Below are 22,327 nucleotides of genomic sequence, written 5' to 3'. Positions count from 1 at the left end.
AGAACTAAAATAAGAGAATAAAAACTTTTTATACAAACAATTGGTCTGGATTGAGTCTTTGAGTATGTGAAATAATTTCTTGTCTGAGTGTGTACACCAAATGCTAAACATTACCCTCTTGATAAGCCTGGCTGCTCAATCACACTACCACAAAAGAGAGTAAGGTATTTCCTACTTCAGCCTCTGCTACACCTCTGGGGATCCACTCAACTCTGTGCACACTATTCCTTACTTTGGTATAGTATATACAGTGCAAGCTTCCTACAGTTCCACTGAAAAGCTCCAGGGTCCCACTGCCATGGTTGACCGGGAGCTCCGTGGAAAGCAAGTCAGCGAACCATCACTGAAACCAGACTTGTGAAAAGCATTGAGGAACCACGGCAGAAAAAGCTCCAGTAAGTTTTTCCAAAGGTAAAATCTGGACCGAGGATTAATGCGACATATGTCCGAGCAGGAATCCATCACGGTCAGCCTGAAACTTGGGACCAGATGTCCCAAGTTTCAGGGATCCATCACGGTCAGCCTGAAACTTGGGACCAGATGTCCCAATTTGGCGCTATAGGTTTCTAAGTGCTATATAGTGTTAAATCTTTACAAATTAGGATCTCCAGTTCCCTACATTGGATTTTTTTTCATTTTGAAGAGAACAATTTTTCAAATTTTCAAAAATTAGTGTAGAATTTTTATTGTGTGCTGTGTCCTAATTATTTACTGTCTTTGTGTTTTTAAATGCTTTAAATACATGTCTCCTATGTTAAGCCTGCCTGCTCGCAGCCAAGCTACCAAGGGTTGAGCATGGGAATAATTTATTGAGACCTGTACTGAGTTCTAGTCTATGTCAGTGGCCTTATTGCCATTGGTAGATGCATTTTTACCACTACTATTGACCCACTTTTCAACAGCAGGCAATTCCAGGAGGAACCTGTGACAGTTACAGCTGACTGGTAGTCATGGCATTATTTTGCACATCCCTAGCTCCTCTCAGGAGAAAGCATGCCTGCATGAATAAATAACTCAGGTATGCAGCTACTCTTGGAATGGTGAAATTGCACTTTTAAACGTTGGTAGTTGTTTCTCCATTTGAAAACCTATCTGTCCCAGTGGAGAATCTCCTTACTCTGCACCCTCACCATTGTACATTTGATGCCACCCTATTCAAATCTTGTTATCAAAACTTTAAGGATACCTACAAACAGGCACACATTTGGGGATTCTATTCCATTACAAGGCATTCCTTTTTTTTTAAATGTGTAGGAAATTCACATGTTCTGCATGGTCACCTTCTCATAACAGAGACCATGGCTTGGGCTGACAGGATGGCCTGAGTGAGGCATGTGACCCAACTAATGCCAAAACGAGCAGCGGAGGAGGGTCCAGGAACAAGGTTAACTTGAAAAGAAATAGCACCTTTATGGTATACTGATAAGTGAGGAATGGCAATAGATAGGTGTTTTGATCCCCAGTTACTTTTTAACATTCCTCGCTCTAGTCTAAGGAGAGCAGTCAGTTGGCCAGATAACCAGTTTAGTGTGGTTGAGGAGAAGGGAACTCGTCAATACGCCCAAACTCTCCCAGGTTGTGATACAAACCTCCTCCAGAGGCAGAAAGGATAGCTTTCTCTGAAAAAGGTGCACTGTGAAATAGATTGCAGTGACACAAACACAGGATTTACTGAAAACGAGGAAGTGTTACTCATAGGAGATTTTTACACATTGGCTTGGGAGCCCACATACTGATTAGAGTAGCTCTCCAGAAAACATTTGAACCCGTGAAATATCAGAAGAGGTATAAGACTGCTCATACCTGTCAGAATGTCTGTCACTGGGCCTTTTGAGTCTGCTTCTTTGTCCGGGGTAAAAGTGGGAGTAGGTCCAACCTTTGAGGTTTCAACAGCAGTTGCAGTCTTTCTCCTGTCTTTCACAGATCAAGTAGAGTTCTGAAAAAGGTACCCAAGAGTGCTGCATTTATGCCTGGCAATAACCTGTTAGTGGGAGTGACTTCTGATGCCTCCCTAACCAACAGCAAAACGGTTCCCAGGGGTAACCCAACCCAAAATTTCAGCAGTTCATGTATGCCCCACTACTAACAATCCCACAGTGACCGATTTCTTCCTAAATACAACATGACAGATACTTTCTTCCCCTGTGCAGAGCTTCTGTGTCCACTCCAGAGGTGTGGCCAGGAAATGTGCAACTCCTCCTCTGCGGTCACTTCAAACCAGTTCTAAGGCAGATCCTCTCCCTCTAAGGTTGCTGCGTTGATGACTAGGCAGACAAAAGAGGTAACCTTCTTTGAAGATATTCAAGTCCTGGGCATGGTGCATATGGTTTTCCTGTCAGAAGTTCAGAAGTACAAAACACCTCTGCACACCCAAGGACTATGTCTAGTGCTTAATTTAACCCACAGTTGCCATTCTGGGCCACCAGCACTTATTCACTCATTTTTTGAGATTGCCATTTATTTTTCCTCGTCTAACAATTACGGAGAGCAAGAGAGGGACATTCACAATAGAGAAAGATTGAGAAGCGAAAGATGAAAAAAGTAATAAAAGGATAAAGCAAGACCCTGCCAGAGAGAGATAAAGAGACAGGGACTGTCTGGAAGTCAATAAAAGAAGCATGAGGTTGATTCCAGACTATGCAGCCTTTGTATTCTTTGCACCAGAGTTGGCCAAGGGCGTCTGAGCAAAGCTTTTGGGCACCTGCAATTATTCTTCAACAAACAAATAAAGTACTGTTTTAGTCTCAACTATTGGAGCAAGCTCATATCCCTTTAAGGTGCTTCAGGATGACAGTTGCAAGCACCTGAAAATGGGCAGAGGCTTTAAGCAGGTAAAAGGTGGATTTTTAAAAGTACTTTTTGTAAACTATTTATTACAAATCTGAATTTGCTAATGCATTGGGCTTGCAAACAAATATTTTAAAAATTCCACAGAGGAGTTTTGTAGGTCGTTCCTGAGCGCAGATCATTTTAATTTTATTATTACCTCCCAATGCGTTTCAATTGAACAGCCAACTTTTTCACTTTAAGGAGGTTTTCCATTAAACCTTTAGATGCCTTACTTTTAAATATCATCTACTCTGACTTAATGGGAGGTGGGTCCTACGTAGAGATAACATTATTATTTTAAAGGGGGGTTATGCCTTTAAAAGGGGTTTATTTTGACAGGATGTATTTGCAGTTTTATAACTGCACAAACAGGCTACAGTGGTAGACCTGCGATGTTACCTCTAGGAAGGGTACAGTGTGGGTTGCAGTCCTCTAAAGACATTTGAGTTACAGCCCTAGGTATACTTTCTACCATATGCTAGGGACCTATAAGTTAAGTATGTTGATTTAGGAGTGTAGGCAACTACAACATACGTTAGAGGTCAATGCATATGCATTTGGACATGGTTAGCAAAGTCCCAGTGTGCATAGTCAAAAAAACAGCAGCTTCAGACCAAACATATTCGGGTGAACATGCAAAAAGAGGCATTTTCCTGCACATCCCCTTCAGAGTTTTTTGCTTCCTGAATTAAGACTACAGAAGTCACTTGTGGCCAAGGTATCCATCTTCCATGTGCTCTTCCTGGCTAAAGCTTCCATGCTTGCCATGCTAATGGTTACCGGGCACCAAAAAAGATACTATGGGGCCGATTGCAATGTCGGTCGGAAAGTTTCTGAATGGCATTTGGTTTGTCTGAATCCAATTTGGAACCCGTCTTTCTGACCGAATCGGAAAACCTTCCTACTGCCTGATGATGATAGTCGGAAACCATTCGTACTTTCTGGCTCAGTTCCTAATGGCATTCGGAGTAACCGAGTCATTCAGAACCAACTCATACAGGTCTACGGACCTTGTTTCCAACTGACATATCACAATGTTGGATTCAGACAGCCTTTCTGAATTGGTTGTTCTGACACTGATCAGCTGTCAGAATCCAACTTTGGGGGGCTGTAGTGTGCCCCCTTCACCCGAGCCTTCTGAATGGGGCCCATGTGGGTACCTATGGAACCCCTCTTCAATGCCATGCACAGTGTGTCAGGCACCACGGGGTGCCTGCCACAGGTTGCATGATTTTCCCCATCAACCCCTTTCTTCAATGGTAGAGAGTGTAGCCGGTTGGAACACAGGCTCCTATTGAAGTCAATGGGAGTCCGACCAAATAGTGTTTGGAAACATCGTAAGCGGTCAGTCGGACTCCCCAAATCCGATTTGGTCGGAAACCCTTCAGAGACCAAGTCAGTCGGAATGCTTTCCTACCGACATCGTAATAAGGTCCTAAATATGAAATTAGAAATATTTGCCAAGCGAAGGTATTTAAAGTATTGAGTGGACTTTATTGAGCAAGAAATTTCAATGTTCCCATTCAGAGTTTTTCTTGTCAAGAACCAACAGAATTAGTAGAACCTCAGCTAATGTGTATTTGTCTTTGTGGGCACTTCGTCAGATTCTGCCTTCAATGTTGCCCAATGGATGATTTCATCTTCCAGAAAAAAATATGTAGAAGCTAACTTTTGTTACTGTGTCCACGTCTTCGCTTAGGCGGCCTTAGCTGTATTGTGGTCAACTTGTCCCTGGGTCCTGGCCTTCCACACCCATTGATGCTACATTATATTGGCCTAAAATTCATATCTCAGTAACCCTTATATGATTTCAATGATTTTGTGTCATTTTTATTTAGTTTTTTGTGGTTTTAGAAAATGGTTGTAGGATTTTTGTTTGTTTTGCTTAGGCTTTTTAACTGTTTTGGTGCTGATATATATATTACAAAGTTAACCCTGTCTGTTCTGTGCCATGTCTATCAGGGGATGAGTCCAGGTTTAATTTATTAAAAACTCTTTAACCTGACAAGTTGTGGACTTATTACTTGTGGTGAACTCACCTCTACTCCAATAAATAACCAATTTTCTTACTTAAAAAATTAAACATGTTAAATTTAACAATTGTAAATTAATTTGAAAGTGAAAATAATGTTTTATTATCAAAACAAATTCTATTGTTTTTCTTTTAGGTGTCTTTGTTTTATAAAGAGGGTTGAGGGAAACTGATTATCTAAAAAATATTGTTATACTTTACAACCTTTTCAAAATTCTAATTTCATTTCAAAAATGTTCTAAATTATGTTTGTATTTTGTCAGAAATTTTTAAATATGTTTACATTTTACAGATAAAATGCAATCTGTACTTAAAGTATCTTGGTATAGGTAATCTCTCGCAGCTATTTGTTTGAACTGCGATTATTGTTTTGCACTGTTCTTGTTTTTAAATTGGAAGGGGCTTACGTCTAATAAATAAGCTTTCGTTAAGCTTCCTATCCCCTTTTTTTAATCACCACTTTTATAATTTTTGCACTGCACCTTCCCATCATATCAACATCATGTGGTATACCTAAGTGATTGTGGGTCGTTACCCCAAGCCGACCATTGGGGTATGCTGGCTGTCTCAATGATCAAGAGACACAATACCTTGGAAGGATTACCAGATGAGAATATTGATCGATACAAGACATTTATGGGAATCCTTAATGAGGTGGATTGACAATCACAGGTGTCCCATATTTTGGTGAAATCGTCTGTTAGTTTAATCTGATTTTTTCTTCCTTTGTACTCTATGAGAGATTAGGATAACCTGTAAGGAATCACCAAAGGATTTCTAATTTAGACCCCTAAGTTTGTTTGTTGTATATGTAGCTTCCTCGGGGGATAGAACTTAGGCTAGGTCTTTAAACATCCCTCTAGCCCTCCACTATCGTATCGTTTTTTGTGTAGTTAATCTGTGCCCGTGTTCCATGAGTGCATTCTCCCAAATATTTATTGCACTCCGGTTGGAAAAGTATATGGGAGCCCAACATGTTTGTACTTTGCCTGATGTTTGCTAGACTGAAGTTGGAATAACAAACCTGCCCTCCAATGTCTGCATTTTCTCCCATGTTTTAGTAGTTGTGGAGCATTAAATCTGACCTGCTCCATGTATACGCTTCCCCAGAATATTTGTTAGAATGGATTTTGAAAATCAAACCTTACCCCTCCACCCCATATTTTACACAATTTGCTCCATGTTTGCAAGTTTGATGTTATATTTGTGCGTTTGATTTTTGTAAATGATTTCAAAGAAATTGGACGGCATTTAGGTTACTACATGTTGCTCCATCACACCCTCGGAAATCCCCCCATCTCCAACGGACGATGAATGATACCTCAGCATCATAGTTGACCCATCAGTCACAATGAACCGCCAGATCAACGTGGCATCCTCGACCTGCTTCCTGGTTAATATCACTGCTCTTCCCTACACAGCTCCACCATTGAGCTGGAGCTCCGTGCCAGGTAGGTGTTCAAAGCCCTCCACCACCCACAGGTTACTGCCTGCTCTGTTTTCTGTGGTGTTTTCCTCTTTTTGCTCTTTATGCTTTACCCTTTCTCTTTTGATCTTCTGTTTTGCCCTTTCTGTTTTGCTCTTTCTGTTTAGCTTTTGTCTCTCTTTGCTTCTGTTTTTGTCCCTTTTCCTGTGGTCCCTGCCACTGCTGCCCCCACAGCCCCTTCGCCCAGTGTTTCGCTCCCATCTCCCAGCTGATGGCCCACCCCCCTGACCCCCGCTGAGCAGCAGGAAGAGCAAGATCCACTGACCTTCCTGGTGAATGTCACTGCTCTCCCCCATGCAGCTCCACCATTGAGGGACTGCCCTTGAGCCGAGCTCCATGCCAGATAGGTGTTTGAGGCCGTCCTCCGCCCACAGGCTCCTGCCTGTGCCTCATCCTTGGTGGTCTGCTCTTCTGCTATATCGCTCTGTTTTCTGTGCCCATTTTCCTCTTTTGCTCCTTCTGTTTTGCCCATTATCTTTTGCTCTTCTGTTTTGTTCTTTGTCTTTTGTTCCTTCTGTTCAGCTTTCTCTTTCTTTGCTTCTGTTTTTGCCCCTTTTCCCGAGGACCTCGCCGCTGCTGTCCATGTTGCCCCTTCTCCCTAGCGTTTAGCTCCCACTTCCCAGCTGACCGCCCTCCTCCGACCCCTACTTAATGGCAAGCCTGCTTGCGTCCATCTGCAGCCCCACTGTGAGCAGTGTCAGGGACCCTGGTTCCCCGACCCGCTGCCCGTATGACCCCAGCACCCTCCAATCTCTTAAGCCTGTACACAGCAACAGCTCCCAATCAATCAATCAATCAAAGACATTTATAGAGCGCACTACCTACCCGTAGGGTCTCGAGGCGCTTTGGGGGGGGGGAGGTGCCGCTACTGCTCGAACAGCCAGGTCTTGAGCTTCTTCCTGAAGGAGAGGTGGTCTTGGGTCAGGCACAGGTCGGCCGGGAGGGAGTTCCAGGTCTTGGCGGCCAGGTAGGAGAAGGACCTTCCTCCTGTGGTGGCTCTGCGGATGCGTGGGACGGCGGCGAGGGCGTGGCTGGCGGATCGGAGGTGGCGTTTGGGAGCGTAGAAGTTGATTCGGTTGTTGAGGTAGCTCGGGCCTTGGACGTGGAGAGCTTTGTGTGCGTGGGTAAGGAGGCGGAAGGTGATTCTCTTGTTGACCGGGAGCCAGTGCAGGTCTCTTAGGTGTCCGGAGATGTGGCTGTGTCGTGGGATGTCGAGGATGAGTCTGGCTGAGGCGTTCTGGATGCGCTGGAGTCTCTTCTGGATCTTGGCGGTGGTTCCGGCGTAGAGTGCGTTGCCGTAGTCCAGTCGGCTGGTGACGAGGGCCTGGGTGACGGTCTTCCTGGTCTCTGTGGGGATCCACCAGAAGATCTTCCGAAGCATGCGCAGGATGTTGAAGCACGACGAGGAGACGGCGTTGACTTGCTTGGTCATGGAGAGGGAGGAGTCCAAGATGAAACCCAGGTTGCGTGCGTGGTCCGTCGGTTTGGGTGCGGTGCCCAGGGCGGGGGGCCACCAGGAGTCGTCCCAGGCGGAGGGCGAGGGGCCCAGGATGAGGACCTCCGTCTTATCTGTGTTCAGCTTCAGGCGGCTCGTCGTCATCCACTCGGCTACCTCTCTCATCCCTTCGTGCAGGTTGGCTCTGGCGGCGGCGGGGTCGTTGGTCAGGGAGAGGATCAGCTGGGTGTCGTCGGCGTAGGAGATTATGTTGAGGTTGTGTTGGCGTGCGATGGCCGCGAGGGGGCTCATGTAGACGTTGAAGAGAGTCGGGCTCAGTGAGGATCCTTGAGGGACGCCGCAGATGACTTTGGTGGCCTCTGACTTGTACGGTGGTAGGCGGACTCTTTGTGTTCTTCCGTGGAGAAAGGAGACGATCCATTCCAGCGCCTTCTCCTGGATTCCGACGTTGCTGAGGCGCTGCACTAGGGTGCGGTGGCAGACCGTGTCGAAAGCCGCGGAGAGGTCTAGGAGGATGAGGGCCGCTGTTTCCCCGTTGTCCATCAGGGCTCGGATGTCGTCCTTGGCGGCGATGAGGGCGGTCTCGGTGCTGTGGTTGGCACGGAATCCGGACTGCGATGGGTCGAGGGATCCATTCGTCGAAGGTGGCCAGCTGTTTGTTGACGGTCTTCTCGATGACTTTGGCTGGAAACGGGAGTAGCGAGATGGGGCGGTAATTCTTGAGTTCGGTGGGGTCTGCTGTAGGTTTCTTCAGTAGAGCGCTGAGTTCGGCGTGCTTCCAGCTCTCGGGGAAGGTGGCGGTGTCGAATGAGGTGTTGATGATGTCCCGCAGGTGGGGTGCGATGACAGCGTTGGCTTTGTTGAAGACGTGGTGAGGGCAGGGGTCGGTTGGAGATCCGGAGTGGACGGAGTTCATCGTGTGGACGGTGTCTTCGGTGTTGACCGGGGTCCAGGCGCGGAGGGTGGTGGTGGGTGGAGGTCCTGCGGTCGTGGCGTGCGTCGGTTGAGTGCTGAAGCTGTCGTGTATGTCCGCGATCTTGTTGTGGAAGTAGGAAGCGAGGGAGTTGCAGAGGTCTTGCGAAGGGGTGATGTCGTTGTTTCCGGCGTTGGGGTTGGAGAGCTCTTTCACGATGTTGAAGAGTTCCTTGCAGTTGTGTGCGTTGTTGTCCAGTCGGTTTTTGAAAGCCGTTTTCTTGGCGATGCGGATCAGTTGGTGGTGTTTCCGGGTGGCGAGCTTGACGGTGGTCCTGTTGTCCGGCGTGGGTTCCCTTCTCCAGGCTTTCTCGAGGGCTCGGCAGTTCTTCTTGGAGCTCTTGAGTTCGTCGGTGAACCATGGGGCTCTCTTACTGCCGGGTCTGCTGGGCGGGGTCCTCAGTGGGGCGAGTTCGTCCGCGCAGTTGCTGATCCACTTCGTGAGGTTGTCGGCGGCCTGGCTGGGGTTCGCTGAGCTGGCCGGAGGGTGCTGGCTCAGGGAGGCGGCGAGCTGGTCGGCTGTGATCTTGTTCCAGCTTCTTCGGGCAGCCTGTTGCTGGTGGTGGTGGGTCGTCGTTCTTCTGAAGGTGAAGTGGATGCATCTGTGATCTGTCCAGTGGAGTTCTGTGGCGTGGCTGAAGGCGATGTCTTTGCTGGATGAGAAGAGGGCGTCGAGTGTGTGTCCGGCGAGGTGGGTGGGGGTGGACACCAGCTGCTTGAGTCCAAGGTTGGCGAGGTTGTCGAGCAGGGTGCTGGTGTTGCAGTCGTTGTTGTTCTCCAGGTGGAAGTTGAAGTCCCCCAGGAGGATGTAGTCAGCGGAGGGGAGGGCGTGCGGGCTGACGAAGTCGGCAATGTCCTCGCTGAATTGAGTGCGTGGTCCCGGAGGTCGGTAGATCAGGGTGCCTCTGAGGGTGGTCTTCGGGTCGGTGTGGATCTGGAAGTGCAGGTGTTCGGCGGAGGGTGGGGTGTTGTCGGTGCTGGTCGTGATGCGGATGGTGTTCTTGTGGATGATGGCGATGCCTCCTCCCACCTGGTTGGCGTTGCGGTCCTTCCGGGTGATCTTGTATCCTTCTGGGATGGCGATGGCGATGTCGGGCGCTGAGGAGGCGTTCATCCAGGTCTCCGTGATGAAGGCAACGTCAGGGGCTGTGCTGTCGAGGAGGTTCCAGAGTTCGATGGCGTATCTGTGGACGGAGCGGGTGTTGAGCAGGATGCACTTGAGGTGGTTGCTGCTGGTGTTCGGTTTGGCGGGTGCTGGTGTCGGGCGGGTCCGGATGCAGGTGAACTTGCAGGTGTTGCAGCTGAAGGGTCCGTGGATGCGTCGTGGGGTGGCTCTGCAGCATCCCGGGACTCGGCCGGTGTTGAGTGCGGTGAGGGTGGCGGCGGTGTACGTCAGGCGGGTCGGTCGGGGTCCTCGAGGGCCAGGGGTCCTGGCACTGGGCGCGGGCCAGGCGCGGACGGGCGTAGATGGGCTTACCTTTGGCGTGCCTTCGGCGCACAATCGGCGCGCCCGCTGCGCGTGACCGCTGCGCGTTCGCACGGTCGCCATATAAGGCGAAGTGCGCGGGTGGGCGGAGCAGCTGGGAGGCGGGAGCGGGGAGGGAACAGAAGGAAAAAAGGGGCGGGGTCAGCGGTGGTGGCGGGAAGCGGGGAGCGGGGAGGGAAGACGGAGGGCGGCGAGGTAGGCGGGCAAACAGGAAGGAAAACGCTGACACGGGCACAATAACAAAAAAAAACAAAAAAAAAAACAGGCACAAATGGAGATCAAAACAAAACCAAAAACAAAACAACAGCAGAGTCAACCGGCAACGAGGCAGGCAGCGAGGCAGAGGGCAAGGCAATGGGCCACACGCAGCAGCTGGTGGCCGTGCGGCGCGGGGGTGTCCCACAAGTGGGTCACACTCACCTGCGTCGCACGGTCGCCATATAAGGCCAAGTGCGCGGGTGGGCGGAGCAGCTGGGAGGCGGGAGCGGGGAGGGAACAGAAGGAAAAAAGGGGCGGGGTCAGCGGTGGTGGCAGGAAGCGGGGAGCGGGGAGGGAAGACGGAGGGCGGCGAGGTAGGCGGGCAAACAGGAAGGAAAACGCTGACACGGGCACAATAACAAAAAAAAAACAGGCACAAATGGAGATCAAAACAAAACCAAAAACAAAACAACAGCAGAGTCAACCGGCAGCGAGGCAGGCAGCGAGGCAGAGGGCAAGGCAATGGGGCACACGCAGCAGCTGGTGGCCGTGCGGCGCGGGGGTGTCCCACAAGTGGGTCACACTCACCTGCGTCGCACGGTCGCCATATAAGGCCAAGTGCGCGGGTGGGCGGAGCAGCTGGGAGGCGGGAGCGGGGAGGGAACAGAAGGAAAAAAGGGGCGGGGTCAGCGGTGGTGGCGGGAAGCGGGGAGCGGGGAGGGAAGACGGAGGGCGGCGAGGTAGGCGGGCAAACAGGAAGGAAAACGCTGACACAGGCACAATAACAAAAAAAAAAAAAAACAGGCACAAATGGAGATCAAAACAAAACCAAAAACAAAACGACAGCAGAGTCAACCGGCAGCGAGGCAGGCAGCGAGGCAGAGGGCAAGGCAATGGGGCACACGCAGCAGCTGGTGGCTGTGCGGCGCGGGGGTGTCCCACAAGTGGGTCACACTCACCTGCGTCGCACGGTCGCCATATAAGGCCAAGTGCGCGGGTGGGCGGAGCAGCTGGGAGGCGGGAGCGGGGAGGGAACAGAAGGAAAAAAGGGGCGGGGTCAGCGGTGGTGGCGGGAAGCGGGGAGGGAAGACGGCGGGCGGCGAGGTAGGCGGGCAAACAGGAAGGAAAAAGCTGACACGGGCACAATAACAAAAAAAAAACAGGCACAAATGGAGATCAAAACAAAACCAAAAACAAAACAACAGCAGAGTCAACCGGCAGCGAGGCAGGCAGCGAGGCAGAGGGCAAGGCAATGGGGCACACGCAGCAGCTGGTGGCCGTGCGGCGTGGGGGTGTCCCAGATCTTGAAGCCAAGCAACACCCAAGGCCTGATCTCCCACCAAAACTGCTGCTGCACCTTAACAAACCTCCGAAGATCAGCAGTAGCCCTCCAGACACTGGCGCACACAAACCACTGTGCTGCATCCTCCACAATGCGCGCTCCCTGCACAGACACACCATAGAAATCTGGAACCTCCGCAACACTCACACATCTGACGTCTCCTTCCTCACAAAGACCTGGACAAAGGCAAACTCCGCACCAACAAAACAACTGCTATTCCTGACAGATTCTAGATCATGAGGAAAGACTGCCCCACCCACCCAGGCGGAGGCATTGCCATCATCCACAAACACTCCCTCTGCATAACAACAACCGACCTGGATGATGCCTCGCCCACTATAGAACATCTCCATTTTCAGATCAAGACCAGCCCCAAAACAATGCTCCGCTGAACCCTTGTCTACCGACATCCTGGCCCCGTGCTCTGTTCACTAACATATTCGCTGACCACATCACACATCACGCCCTCGCCCCCACAGACTACATAATACTCGGAGATCTAAACTTCCACCTGGACAACCATGACAACCCCAATACCACCGCCCTCCTAGAGAACCGCACCAACATAGGACTGAAGCAACTTGTCTCCATACCCACTCACAATGCAGGACACACACTTGACCCCATCTCTGCAGGAGGAAACAGGGTTTTCTACAGCCGTATCACAGAAATGCTCTGGACTGACCACCACTGCACCCATTTCACCTTCAGAAAACCCACTGCACACAAGGCCGCCTGCCGCCTCCCATGCAGAGGTCACTGAAGAACACCTCACATCTACCCTCACCATCACTGCACACCCAACCATGCCATACGTTAACATCGTGGCAAGCAACCTCCACCGATGGATCACCAACTGCATCGACACTCTCGCCCCCTTCTGGAAAGCCACAGGATTACACAACAAGAAAGCAAGATGATTCACCACAGCACTCCAAGAATCCAAGCACTCCTACTGATGATTTGAAAAGAGTTGGAGAAACAGCAAAACCCCAGAAACATGCACTCCCTACAGAGCAGCCACCACAGTACACCACCAACTCATCAATGCCAGAAAGAACTTCCTCTCCAATGCCCACAATTCCACTGAACTCTTCTCCATTATACAGGAATTTGCCAAACCATACAGAGAAACAACAGACATCCCACCCTCCCAAGACCTCTGCAACAGACTCAGCTCCTTTTTTCACCTCAAGCTTAAGACACTCTAAAACAACTTCGATGACCAAGATCTTTGCACCACCTCAACTTCCAATCCCAGCGACGGCACCCAACAGAGGAGCTGAGTCTGTTGCAGAGGTCTTGGGAGGGTGGGACGTCTGTTGTTTCTCTGTATGGTTTGGCAAATTCCTGTATAATGGAGAAGAGTTCAGAGTAATTGTGGGTGTCTGTTGCAGATTGGGGTACTCACCTAGACCCTGCTCAAGACAGAAGATACCTTAAAGACCATGAAGGGAGCATACTTAGACCCCTCTTTGCCCCACATCTTCAACAGGGCCGCCACAGCCATCGCACACAAAACATTGAATGATCAACTGCTTCCTCAAGACCACCACATTTCCCGATGACTGAATGCACACTGAATTCCATCCCCTCCCAATGAAACCCTCTGCAGAAAGGACGGTCCTCAAGTAGGTCAGACCCAACTCGCTGCTTCCATTTGCAGCCAAAGTAATCAAAAAGTCCATCAACACCCAGCTAGCATACTTCATCGAAACCAACAACGTCCTAGACACCTCTCAATCCAGACCGCTCCCATTGCAGCCACTGACGACATATGCGCCCTCCTTGACCAGGTCCAAATAGCAGCCCTCATCCTACTGGACCTATCAGCAGCCTTCGACACCTGCTCCTACCGCCCACTAACCACCAAACTCCATGATGCTGGCATCAGGGGAAAGGTTGTAGAATGAATATCCTCATTTCTCACAGGCAGAACACAGAGTCAGCCTTCCGCCCTACCTCTCAGAACTGACATAGCCCAGATGCGGAGTATTCCAAGGATCCACCATCAACCCCACCCTCTTCAACATCTACATGGCCCCCCTCGCTACCATCATCACAAACCACAGGCTCAACATCATCTCCTACGACTATGGCACCCAGCTCATCCTCTCCCTCACCAAAGAACCCAACATTATCAGGTACAAGTACCAAGAAGGGATGAGAGCCGTTGCACCCTGGATGAAGAACAGCTGCCTGAAACTCAACTCAGAGAAAACATAAGTTCTCATCCTGGGCTCCACCCTTCAGCTTAGGACGACACCTGGTGGCCCCCCAAACTCAGAGACCCACCCACCCTGACAGACCATACACGTAACCTCTGCATTATACCTGACTCATCGCTCACTATGAACCGCCAGATCAATGCGGTCTCCTCAGCTTGTTTCAACACCCTCTGCATACTCTGTAAAACATTCAAATGGATCACCTCGAAATCCAAAGAAACGGTCACACACGCCCTCATCACCAGCAGACTAGACTACGGCAGCGCCCTCTATGCCGGAATCAACAAAAAACTCCCCTGCAAGCTCCAGACCATCCAGAATGCCACAGCCAGACTAATCCTTGATATCCCCAGGCACAACCACATCAGCCAACAACTCTGCGATCTGCACTGGCTCCCTGTTGAAAGAAAGATAACTTCAAGTTGCTCACACTCGCATACAAGGCCTTCTACAACATCGGACCACAATACCTCAACACCTGTCTCTCCTTTCACATCCCCAAGAGAAACCTCAGTTCTGCCAAACTCGCCCTGGCCACCACCCCACGCTTCTACAGGAACAGAGCGGGCAGAAGGTCCTTCTCCTACCTCACAGCCAAGACCTGAAGTGACCTCCCCCTCTACCTCCGGCAAAGCCCTCACAGCAACAGTTCAGGAAAGACCTCAAGACTTGGCTCTTCAGATGACCCCAAAGGAACTGCACCCCCCCAAGCGCCTTGAGACTGTAACATGAGTAGTGTACTTTACAAACCCCTTATTGATTGATTGATTGACAAAAAAACCCACAGCAATAATGATACAGAATAAAGACTTGAAGGTTCATACCGGTTTCATTAATAAAACAGTTAAAACAGGCTCCACAGGTTATTAAAGTAAACCCAGCTCTGCCATATGAATAACATGGAAAACACATATTAATGTAAGGTAATTTGACTTACAGAAATGTTGAATAAAAAATAGGAAAGACTCCCCTAATTAAGTTTTTTTAAATAAAGAGTCAGTGAGTACGCACAATAGAGGCTTTTATTTGGTTGTCAGACTCTACGGAACAAATCAGTCACAAATCTTAGCACCCACATTTTCTGACTAAGGTATGATTCCAGCTTACAAAAATATCTGTGGAAGAAGCTCGGAGAGCTACAAAGTTAATTTTGAATGTTGGAAGATTGAGTCTTCCCTCGACAAATGCTTCTGAGTCTGCCATTTGATGCAAATTTGGTTTTGTCACGAAAACATATTGTAGGTTTCGAGTAAATTGACTGTATTTTAGAAAAAAAATGCTGGCTTCAATTAGAGTTTCAAATGATTATTTACGTCTAGTTTCAAGACAGCCATGTTCAAAAAGTTGTAAGAAATCCTCTAGATTCCTGATTAGCAGAAGTTTAGAATTTTCCAACCCCTGTATCAAGCCCTGTTTGTGCAGAAAACGGGGATTCCCACAAAATTATATAAGAAAATAAACTAAGAATATAATAGCAAAAAGCAATGTTATGCATCTTAAAAAGTCAAATACTTAACATAATCAAGTTAAATTTGGAGTAGTACCAAAAAAAACACATATACATTATACATGTATACTATATGATTATAGTTAATTTAGGAAACAAACAAAAAACATTATTAGAAACAAACATTACATTTTAAAATTAAATATATAAATGTTTACATCTCAATAGAAAAAACACATTGCAAAAACACCTCTATTTTAGGTCTCATTTTATATTAAAAATGAAGCTATAAGTTTATTTTAATTTATTTAAAAAAATCATTAAAACATGTTTTTAAATAAGACATACGAAGGGTGCTGGATGCGGGGGGCAGAACCGCCCTGATCCTACTGGACTTATCAGCGGCCTTCGATACGGTCCATCATAAATTACTGGTGGACCGATTGAGGGCCAGTGGAATTCAGGGAAAGGCACTCAACATCTTGAAAGCCTTCCTATCCGGCAGAACTCAGTCGGTGGCCTTGGGGTACTTTGAATCTGAGCCATTTGTGCTCCCCTGCGGAGTCCCACAGGGTTCATCCCTGAGTCTGACTCTTTTTAATGTTAATGTCTCTACCCTAGCGCCAGTGATTAGATCCTTCGTATTTAATCTTACATCCTACGCTGACGACACGTAGATTGTTGCGTAGCTGCGTTCGGATGAATTGGACAGCACAGCAGATCGGTTTAGATGCTGCATGCATGAGGTGAGCAACTGGATGGCAGGAAACTGGCTTAAGCTCAATTCTGCAAAAACAGAAGTGCTGCTGTTTGGGTCTCGAGACGATTTTTGGTCCTCTCGTTGGTGGCCAGAGGAAATGGGGTCTCCCCCCTCTCCGGTGGCAAAGGTAAAAAATGTGGGTGTTTTGATGGACGACTCTCTGCCCTTTAGGCCACAAATCAATGCATTGTCCTCGGCTACCCATTATGTGCTTAAATCTATCCGGAAAGTCCTGCCATTTCTTCCGGTTGAACATAAGAAGACAGTAGTGACCGGACTGGTGATGTCCCGGTTAGATTACTGCAACGCTCTGCTACTGAATGCCCAGCAGGGACTTTTAGATAAACTTCAAATCTTGCAGAATGCAGCAGCACGTCTGATTACGGGCACCCCCAAGTTCGCCTCAGTCTCTCAGGACCTTGTACAGCTACATTGGCTGCCAGTTCGCAAAAGAATTGTGTTTAAGTCACTTTGCGTGATTTTCAAGGCGCTGCATGGCCTGGGCCCCCAATGCATGACCCCTCTCTTCCAGTGGTACAAGCCAGTGCGAGCTCTAAGATCAGCCGAGCAGGGGCTGGCTGTAGTCCCCAGAGTAAGGAAAGTCCACTGAAGAGGCAGACGTCTATCCCTGGGTGCCGCCAAGGCATGGAATGCGCTGCCTTCGACTTCTAGGAAAAGAGCAATTGTGCACCGGGTTACGTGCATCAATTCATCAGCACAAGTCAGACGTTGTGAATTAAGTCACAAACTACTTGATGTTTATATGGTCTTTCTATTTGTTTATTATACAAAAATAATGTTTTGGTATATATTTTTATCTTTGTTTTTTTTAAAAGAACCGATTGTTTTGACAAATTATATATTTATACATAATGCATCATGTTGCAAGTAATTATATACACATCTTCGTCAATTGCAATTACATATAAATCACAACAAGTTCATCGATCATATCATACAATACAAACCTAATTCCTCTTCAACGCGTTTCGGCGATTAGCCTTCCTCAGGAATTCTGTATTTTCAAATGTTGTTGTTGTAATTGCAAAAGACAGAAGGTATGACAGGCTGGATTTTTATTGGATGAGACTACTTAGAATTGGTGTTATGGAGGCAAGAGGGCCTCAAATATACTGGCTGAAAGTGAGGGAAGAACAAAGAGGTAATGACGTTGGAATGGTTGTCGATATTAACTGTTTTGGCCATTGGACCAATGTCATTTGGGTAGTTATTCAAAAATGTCTGCCTACTGGGGCAGTGGAAACTCTGTCTATTGTGAGAGGGTGGGGAACGTTTTGTCAATTCACATATCACTCACATAGCAGAGTTTGCAATTAGCAATCAACAGTGTACTGTGCAACAATCAAATTACCTCGCTCCTCAGCAAAGACCACGTACATGCTACAGATAGGGATTCCCATGTATGTATTAATTAACAAGATTCAAGTTCTCTCTCTAACAAAACTTATACTGTATTATGGCAAGAACAAGACACATCTCCCTGTTGGCTGGCACAATATACACACCCTCAACATAACCATTGAAACAGACAAGAAATGAGCGCTCGCATATCCTAAGAATTGGAGTACACATACCCAAGAAAAAAAATATATTGTAATAAGTGTAGTGGCAACATGTGGTTTCCTATAGTGGTTTCTGAAAGTGCCACTAAAGAGCAAACTTCTTTAACAAAACCTCGAAGGATGCTCCTCAGCTTATCTCTTTCCCACAGATGCATCAAGAACCCATTTTGCTATTCCTTAATAGCGAAAAATAACGATTCGCTATTAAAGAATAGCAAAATGTAATGCATGAAGAAATCACTAAAAAAATAGCGATTTCTTAAAATTCCTTAATTGCGACTCGCAAATTGCGAGTCGCAATTAAGGAATACCTCCCCATTCATTCCTATGGGCCTAGAGGCCCATAGGAATGAATGGGAAGACCTTCTCAATTTGCGAATCGCAATTAGCGAATCGCAAATTGAGAATGCGATTTCAAGGGTGGAGGGGTGTCCAAAGGACACCCTGTTGCACCCCTGAAATTGATCTGTGCACATATGCTGTGCACACACATGCCCTTAGGACATGTGTGTGCACAACATGAAACTTTGAAAAATGCACTTTAGTGCATTTTTCAAAGTTTTTGCAAATTACCATGAAGTTCAACTTCATGGTAATTTGCGAGCCCTATTAGCGAAATCGCTATTTTTAAAACTTTAATGCATTGCATTTAAGGAATCTCAATTTGAGATTCCTTAAATGCAAGTAATCGCAATTTTGCGATTTCTTAATTTGCGATTTTTGCATTTGGGATGATGCATCCCAAATTCAAAAATACCGGTCGCAAAGGGGCAGATTCTGAGAATCTGCCCCATTGCGAGCCGATTTTACCTTGATGCATCTATGCCTTTGTTCCTAATTCAGTATAACGAAATTACAATACGACAGATGTGATATAATGACCAGCAATAAATTCAGCAACGTTACTGCTAAGCTGAGAAAGTAATAAACACGTGTTACCCCCAGTTTTACTACTGTATATGCACATTACTGAATTAAGCTCGTTTGTTTTCAGAAACTCCCTGTGGTGATTTTCCATTAGCGTGTATATACTCCTTGGGGAAGAAAGAAAAATATATAGCTTTGTCTCTTATTTAATTTTCCCTGCCAGTTTTGTTTCCTTCACATCTGAATCTTCAAGACGCATGATCATTAAATATATACATTAACACTACGAAATGTGCTGAATTATGGCACAATATACTGAGATGCTAATTAGCTAAACATGAAATTGCACATCAAAACAAAAACAACGCACTGCTCCTAAATTACACTGAGACAATTATACCAAGGTGCAAGGACAACACATAATTTATTAGTTGGAATAATTCATTTTAAAGAATAATTTCGTGGTGACTTACATGCAACACGTGAGTTACCACTTTATAAAACAAATTTCTCCATGATTTCCGAAAAAAAAGCTATATTGAACTATACTTTCTGTGTAACTATTTTTTTTGCATTTTGATTTACATAGGCATGCATGTATTTTTTTAGTTAGCTAAAACCATACTGTCAAACTGGTTAAATCACGGTGAGTAGAAATGTGGGCCTGGTGCATTTAACTGGGACAAATGAACTCGTTGAAAAAAAGTATGCGTAAAGAAACTATTTTTTAATTTAAACTTTTGCTCAGATCATGTTTACATCTTGCAATTTCGATGTTCTAACTGCGTAGTGTATTTATTTCACAACCACATTCGTGAGCCTCTACCGATAATTCCAATAGTTTGTATCAAGTTATCCTGAAATGCAACATCCACCACCTTGCTGACATTAGCCCTGACCCATGAAATTCAATTAGACGTTCACTGTTGACACTGCCTTGACTCTTCCTGTCATCTGTTCAACGCCATTAAGTCTTGTTTGCTTGAGACCACCACCTGCTCACAGCGGATTCCTCTGAGTGACTCACTCATAGCAGGCTTGCACTTTTATTTGGTATATATGGCAAACACAGCAGTCACCAGCATCCTCTGAGGTTCGATTCCAATAAATGTCACTGGCTGGCAACAATTTGGTGAGAGCTATCTCTTCTGCTCGTGTTTGAAGAAATGCGTTTCAAGATCATTAGCAGTGCATCCATGGAGAACATGCATTTATTTTCATCCAACATATCAAAACAAAGTATATTGAAAACATCAGCACCAAATATGTCTAGTTACAGGTAGTAAGTGATAGGAACCCGATGGGCAAATCAGCAAAGATTTGTTGAACGCGACACCGCATTAAATTCATTGGCTTTATGTTGCATCAACCGCGTATTTGCGAATATCATATTATGTATACTTTTCGGAGTTGCTGAACCGAACACGTGCAGAAGGAAAACATGCCCACCTCAACATTTTCCACATCGTGTGCACATGTTTCCTTGTGGTGCTAAAATTCCGCGAAACGCGATTTTGCACTTCTTTCCTTAACTTTCCAAATCTGGTTTTCCTGTCCTGATTCTGATCCGCACCTGCTGGCCTACTGGCAACTGCAACTTTGGGGTTCTCCTGTCTTTCAACCGACCCGTGGCCAGGGTTGGTCTTCACACCATTTTAGGTAAATATAAATCTGTGTGGGTTTGTCATCGTATATCTTGTTCCTTCTTCTTTACCCTCCCTAAACTTAAAGCTTTGATTGCATATATATATATATATGATCCCTTTTCTGACCCACCCTATGGTTAGAATCATTTGCAAAACTATTTTGAGCATGTTCCCTTTCTTAACCTCCTTTTGAATAAATGCTCGAAATAGTTTTTGAATAGCATGTTCCTTTTCTCACCTTCCCTTTGAACTTTTTGGAATTGTTTTTGATTTACTTAGCATGTTCCTTTTCCTTACCCTTCCCAAAGAATAAATGCTCAAATATTTGGTTATATAGTATGTTCCTTTTCCTACCTTCCCTTATTGCTAAATGATCGAGATCAGTTTAATACATCTTTTGCATAGTTATATTCTGGTTCTGATTTTCATTATTGAGAGTTTTGTGGTGTTTAATTTCTGGAATATGACCATTTAAGAAGTTTAGATAAAGAGTTTTTAAAACTTCCTGAGTCTGTGGTTATTATATGATTGCAAATGTTATTGATTATCAAACTATCTTTATAACCAACTCCCTGGTCCAATAGGTTACAGGTACCAGTGACAAGAATTGGTAAGTCAATGGTATAGGACCTAGTAGGTAAATATATCTGGTAGTAGAGCGAAGGTTACCTGATTAAATAAATGAGTTATTTGATTATGGGCCCTGGTGAGTATTGGTAAAATGATGGTTCGGTGACCTGCCGCTCTATCAAAGGGAAAGGGAAGACAAAAGGGTATAAAGAGAAACTGTCAGAGTGAAGTAAAGACAACATAAGGGAAACACATAGTCAAGGGGTTTTTCTTCTTGGGAGGCATACGGAGGGATTGTGCAACTTTCATGACCACAAAGCAGGGCAAGTCATGCACACAACATTGCTGTACATGTCGCATGGATTACAACAGGCATCGTTGAGTACTTTTAAAAGAAGAATTTCTGAAACGAATATGTGTTTAATATACATGCAAATAATATGCTCTTTTGATCCCCAACCTCTCTCCCACTAGAAATGCTGAACAAGGTATCCAAGATCCCTACCTAATGTCTTAAATGGCGCTTCCATTCTGCTTGCCTACCACAGTCCTACTTCATCAGTGGTGTGCAGGCATCACCAAGATGGCACCTCCTTACCACAGCAGCAGCCAACGGAGAACTGCCATTGGAATAGCTCTTGTTAGGCCCATGCGTCTCTAAGACCGAGAGGTATGATGCAAAGTCAGTCCCAATAAGTGGAGGTTCTGTGTGACGCAGCTAGGTGCCATATCTGTTTAGATTTCATATTTTATTACCAAAAATATTCTCATTTCCACAATTAACTAATTTGCATGTAACAAGGACAGTCAAGAGGAAGCACACACCAGATACATAATCCCGAATTTGTAAAAATAATGCATACTACTGTCCACTTTTCTAATGGACCCACTGCCCAAACCACTCACCAGCTGCGTTTTCACCCCCCACTGTCAATGGTATCAACCCACTGTTGGCCACACCTCAGACTGCAAGTGATCAGGTTTGCTGTACGCGCTGGTGGGAATCGCTGTGAGAGTGAATAGGATGGACCATGTGGGGCTTTCGTGGAAGAACCAAGGTAATGTTCGCTATTGCTTGGTAATATGCCCCCAAGTGCTGGCCACCAGCTTCCCAATATCAAGGTTTCAGCAAAATCCAGCCGCTGATGTCTGCACTTGCAGATCCTTTGGGCTTTCGATGATCCTTTAGGTCCTGTTCGTCCCATTAGTAATGGGAATCCCTTTTACTGGCCAAATTGGTTTGTAGAATCACTCTAGGTTTCATGACTCTATGAACAACAATACATTAATTTGCATCAGAATATACCCAGGCAATGAGTGATTGAATGAACGAACATGGAGCATGTTGCAATGAGTGGGGTCACGGGGTGTGATTTAAGACCCCATGGTCAGTAATGCGGCCATAGGTGCAGTGAACCTGTGAGG

This window comes from Lissotriton vulgaris, chromosome 3_1 (genome assembly GCF_964263255.1).
Source record: "Lissotriton vulgaris chromosome 3_1, aLisVul1.2, whole genome shotgun sequence".
Classification (NCBI taxonomy): Eukaryota; Metazoa; Chordata; class Amphibia; order Caudata; family Salamandridae; genus Lissotriton; species Lissotriton vulgaris.
Note: the sequence above shows the minus strand (reverse complement) of the source record.